This window comes from Quercus lobata, chromosome 2, assembly GCF_001633185.2.
Source record: "Quercus lobata isolate SW786 chromosome 2, ValleyOak3.0 Primary Assembly, whole genome shotgun sequence".
Lineage (NCBI taxonomy): Eukaryota > Viridiplantae > Streptophyta > Magnoliopsida > Fagales > Fagaceae > Quercus > Quercus lobata.
In genome coordinates, this window is record NC_044905.1 from 16,531,306 (window position 1) to 16,536,925 (window position 5,620).

Here is a 5,620-nt window from a genome sequence, read left to right on the forward strand (position 1 = left end):
AAACAATTTTTCCCTTTCCTTTGGAAATACATTAGACAGGCATTACTATTGAGGCTGAAAATCTTAATATATATAACATGGTTGTTAATTTCTTCACAATTATTTTAATATAAGATCTGCTTAGAAAAAAAGATATTTCTAAATCTAAGCCAAGCACATAGAATGATTTATTGATTCTTAACAAAAAAAAAAAAAAAAATGCTAAGCACATAGAAAGGGTATCTAACTAAGAGCCATAAAAAAAAACTAGCCTCTGAGCACGCGCTCACGCGCGTACTTAGAGGCTCTTCTATTTTTTAGGTAAGGGTTAATTTAGAGCATTTATTATAATTTGGGATTACTATATTTTTCAATCACAAAAAAAAACCTAGGGGGTGTGATGAAAAAATTATTTCACTTGCAAACACATAATACTCACTACATGCACTCATCTGGTCAAGACGTGTTTTCAAATATGGCAGATCAAAAATAAATTGGGAAGCCTGTGGCACGGGTTGGTCTGATTTCAAAATTTGACCTGACTTGGATGAGCTCCAAACTCCATCACCAGAGCCTTGTGCAGCTATGGCTTGGTCATGACCTGCCAGATACTCCAAACTTGAGTTGTGCATGGAGTCCTTAGTTTGACTAAAACTTGACAGTCCATTCCTGCCCAAGGTTCGTAGAGGCCATGAAGACAGAGAAGCGTAACTGTTTTTCGATAAAGATTCCAACTCAGTTGACTTAATAAACTCAGAAGCTGAATCCAATAATTGTGCTTGATGATCAAAATTTAAATTTGGGATTACTATATTTTTCAATAACAAAAAAAACCTAGGGGTGTGATGAAAAATTATTTCACCACACATAATACTCATCACACCCCTAGGTTTTTTTGTAATTGGAAAATGTAGTAATCCCAAAATATAATAAATACTCTAAATTAATCCTTACCCAAAAAATAGAAGAGCCTCTGAGCACGCGTGTGAGCGCGTGCTCAGAGGCTAGTATTTTTGGTGTTGTTGATCTTTTTTATAAATAAAATATTAATAACATTTATCAATTTTTTTTAATCCAAAATTTTAGTTTTTTAGTCCTAAAAGTTAGCCAATTACTACAAATACATAACAAAGGTTAAAAAGAGTTTAAATTTCAAATATATCAACAACATCAATAACCTTTAAAATTAAGAAAAAAATACGTAACATTTTTTATGGAGTAGTAAATTAATACTTATGGAAAAAAATTTAAATTGAATTTGACTTAGAATTATACAAATGATAAATATAGTTTCTGTTACAAAAGAAATTTTTTTACAACAATTTCTTAGATAACAACCACTTTATGTGAGGTTTAAATTATATAATAATCCTTGTAAAATCTCAGACCTGAACTTATCTAATATTCTATTCCAATGACTCCTCAATGCAAATCCTAAAAACTTGTGCGTACGTGAACCTGAGAGAGATAAAAGAATTAGGGTTAAACCAAGTATTAAAAAAAAAAAAAAACTTTATTCAAAAAACCAAAGTTAGCGTGTGTGGCAATTAAAGATAATACTATAATTTTGTTAGAGTTTGTGTTTGATTTAAATTTTGATAAAATTATTTTTCCTGAAAATCCTATTAAAATTGTTTAGAATAAAGATAATTTTTTTTTAGAATTTAAGTCTATCGTGGACTCTTTAAAATCTTATCACCACATCATCAACTATTTAAATAAATAACTAATGGAGATCTTAAAAAAGAAAAAGAAAAATAGTAAATAGATAAAAATTAAAAAAAAAAAAAACGTACTGATTATTAACTCTCTACTAAATAGTCAATGTTGATAAAAAAAATAAAAAATTGAAAAAAACCTTCCCACTACCCACGTTTGAAAGAACAATTACCCCTCCCATAAACTAAGGAAAAACTATCCCATGTTTAAAAAAAAAAAAAAATTTGTCAGACACTATCAACTGGATTTGGATAAACATGCAAAAGCTTCTAATTGAAAAAGAAATCCTAGTATAAAATAAAAAAAATAAAGAAAGTAGAACTCAAGGTTGCTACATAAAAGATAAAAAATCGTAAATAGAAAAAAAATTAAAAAAAAACCTACTGATTATTAACTCCCACTAAATAGTCAACGTTGATAAAATTTTTTTTTTAAAAACCCTCCCACTACCCACGTTTGAAAGAAAACAATTACCCCTCCCATAAACTAAGGAAAAACTCCCACGTTAAAAAAAAAAAAAAAAAAAAAGTGTGTCAAACACTCCCACTTTTCTTTTTTAAACTATTACATTATCTTTTTTTTTTTGATTTATTACATTATCATTTTTTTAATTTTTATATTATCAACTGGATTTGGATAAATACGCAAAAGCTTCTAATTGAAAAAGAAATCCTGGTATAAAAATAAATAAAAAATAAAGAAAGTAGAACTCAAGGTTGCAACATACCAAATTAAAAAAAATTTAATCAACAAACCAAAGTTAGCGTGCATGTTATTAAAGATAATAGTATAAGTTTGTTAGAGTTTGTGTTTGATTTAAATTTTGATGAGATTATTTTTCCTGAAAATCCTATTAAAATTGTTCAGAATAAAGATAAAGATTTTTTAGAATTTAACTCTATCATGGACTCTTTAAAATCTTATCACCACATCATCAACTATTTAAATAAATAACTAATGGAGATCTAAAAAAAAAAAGGAGTTAACGTGATACATAAAAAAAAATATATTAAAAAAAAAAAGTAGAACTCAAGGTTGCTACATACCTAAATAAAAAATTTTAATGCCAAAAACAGATACAATGATGGTTAAAAAAAAACTAAAAAAATTTAACACCAAAAACATATACAATGATGGTAAAAAAAAAAAGTGAGGAAGGGAATTGAACAAAGGCTACTAAAGGAGGTAAGGGAAGTCATACTGTTTAACTGTTCACAAATGATTTTGAATGCTTCTTTTGTAGCATAAATCAGTCATGTCTTTGGATCACAATACCTACAATATGAAATTACAATTCATTAAGAAATACAGTGGTAGAATATGTGAAGGAACCATTCATTTCAAAATTACATTTAAAAAAAAAAAACAGAGAGTTAACGTGATACACATTAAAAAAAAAAAAAAAGTAGAACTCAAAGAAAGTCAATCATAAACAAAAGAAAAGAAAACAAAGAAGAACTTGCAAAAGATAGAACCTGAAAATTTGGTGGAGCCTTAGACAGTAAATGTCTTTAATCTAAAGAAAAAGAAAGGAGGATGTAGAGCTAAACTAAATGTCTTCAATCTGAAGAAGAATGAGAGATAGAAAATGAGATAGAAACTGCAAAGCGTATGTGAGTTTTCAATCTGAAGAAGAATAAGAGATAGAAAATGAGATAGAAACTGTAATGCGTACGTGAGTTTGTGGGTTTTAAAGTGTAAGAATTTTAATTTACATATTTATCCTCGGTAATTAAAAGCTTATAAGTGGATATGATGAGGGTATTTCAGGCATAAAAAATGAGGAATCCAAATAGGGGAAGCCCCTTAAATAGTAGTATAGATGATTCTTTTTCTTTTCTTTTCTTTTTTTTCCTTGAATTGTGTTTATCATAATAGGATGAAATATGAAAGAGGGGGTATGTTGGGATTAGGGGTGTTCACCAAACCACACCAAAACCACCCGCAAAATGGCATAACCGTACTGCACCGCAAGTAACAATGCACCGCACCGCATGGTGCAATGCAGTTTGCGGTTTTATAATAAGAAAACTACAAACCGCACTCTCTCTATATATTAATATATATATGAAATATATCATTAATCAATAATTTAATAACCCTAATTTAAAAAAAAAATGTAATGACCCTTGCAAGTATTGATTATGAAAGCCAATCCAAAATAAAGAAAAACTAGTTTAATAGTTTCAAACTTGGCCCAAAACAAAAGGAAAATTTAGTTTTGGGCAAGGCCGAAAAACCTAAAATTTGAAAAATATATTGGTTTCAAACCGCATCTTATATACCGCACCGCACATTTAACCGCAAAAATGATATGCGGTGCGGTTATGGTTTTCGCTAAACTTTAAATCGCACCCCACTACACCGCACCACATATGTGACCGCAAAAATGAGGTGCGGTGCAATGATGGTTTTGCCTGAACCACACCGCAAAGTGTGATGCTAAAAATTGCCCAAAATCGCAATGCACCGGACCTCGAACACCCATATGATCAAAAGTTCAAATGTTGCATGTGTTTTGATTTTTACTCCTTTCACACGAAACATATTTCACTTGCACAAAGTTTGAAAACATCATGCATGGAAGACTATATAAGATTTCAAATGAACCTTAGGTTACGACTTAGGATGAAGTTTAATACATACAGTAAAAAGTTTACGTGAACATGATTTTCAACCACAGCGTGCGGGTTAAAATGCTAGTGTGTATAATAAAAAAATTATTGTTTCCATAAAAAAAAAAAAAAATCAACCTTCAATGATAAATTTCTGTCATATGATTTAAGATAATCTTTCAGTTATTAACTATTCGATTAGCCATTAAAAAAGTATTCAATTTGACTAATACTTATATGAATTTTTGAGTTCCAATTAACTCAACTAGTAAATGAGATTTAATTTCTACCTATACCAAAAATCGATTAATATATTGATCTGATAGTAAAAAGTACAATTATCAGAAGGGGATGTCATAATTTGAAATTTTATAAAATAAAAAAATACTTATATAAATTTTAGTTAATCCGGCAAGAGCATATTGCTTGTATTTATAATTTTATATACATTGAGAGAGGGAATCGAATTGACAAAACAAACCCAACCGACCAAATTGTTGTTAATTGGGTTGGATTTCTTTGCTTTATTTTAATTTTTGGTCGTCAAATACCTTCAAAAAAAGTTTTTAAGTAAAAATAGAGAGGAAAATATTAAACGTGTACCAATCACACTGGACCGGAATTTAAAAAAAAGGAATAAAATAATACATGGTTTCCCAATTCCAACCAGGGCCTACAAAGAGACATGTAGCATTGCGAATTTGCCACCAACCCCTTGCTTTGTCCTCTTTCTACCGACTATTTACAACAGCTGTAATGCAAACGATACCGCCCCATCCTTTGCAAAAGACATCATCGACTGCATTAACACGCAGGACAAAGACTAAATAATGTCAGTATTTTTCGACAGATTGTAGGGTCCAAACTTTAGACAGCGAATTAAGTGAGGTTGAGTGTTATTCATCACTGTTCTTGTTAGGACTTTGGAGTATGTTTGGTTATAGGTCCTTATTTCGTTTTTTTCAGCATTATTATGACTTCTAGAGGGTTTGATGACTTCAGTTAATAAATGTCGTATAGTTTGAATGGATAAATTTTAAATATTCAATTTCAACCTCCTCCTATTTATTATTTTTTTTTTACTTGGCCACTTTTAAACTTGAACGAGTCCTCTAAAATTATTTTAAGTCCTGATTTTTGATAATCATGAGACGGAATCCTCCTTTTTCTTCTGCTTTTAATTTTTTTTTTAAATTTTATATTATCATTTTAGACGCCATCCTCTTTTTTTTTTCTTTTTCTTTTTTTTAGTTCTATATAATGGTTGCATATTAATTTATCAAAATATATCTTTTATTTTATTTTAT

General features: G+C 29.3%; 1 long non-coding RNA gene across 1 annotated transcript; it reads right to left on the reverse strand.

The window, feature by feature from the left end:
- Positions 1 to 1,353: 1,353 nt before the first annotated feature.
- On the reverse strand, positions 1,354 to 3,262 carry LOC115977706. The gene is made up of 3 exons (XR_004088590.1): positions 3,174 to 3,262; positions 2,900 to 2,973; positions 1,354 to 1,437 (listed from the first exon to the last, which is right to left on the reverse strand). It is a non-coding gene; the product is annotated as an uncharacterized LOC115977706 (long non-coding RNA).
- Positions 3,263 to 5,620: the final 2,358 nt, after the last annotated feature.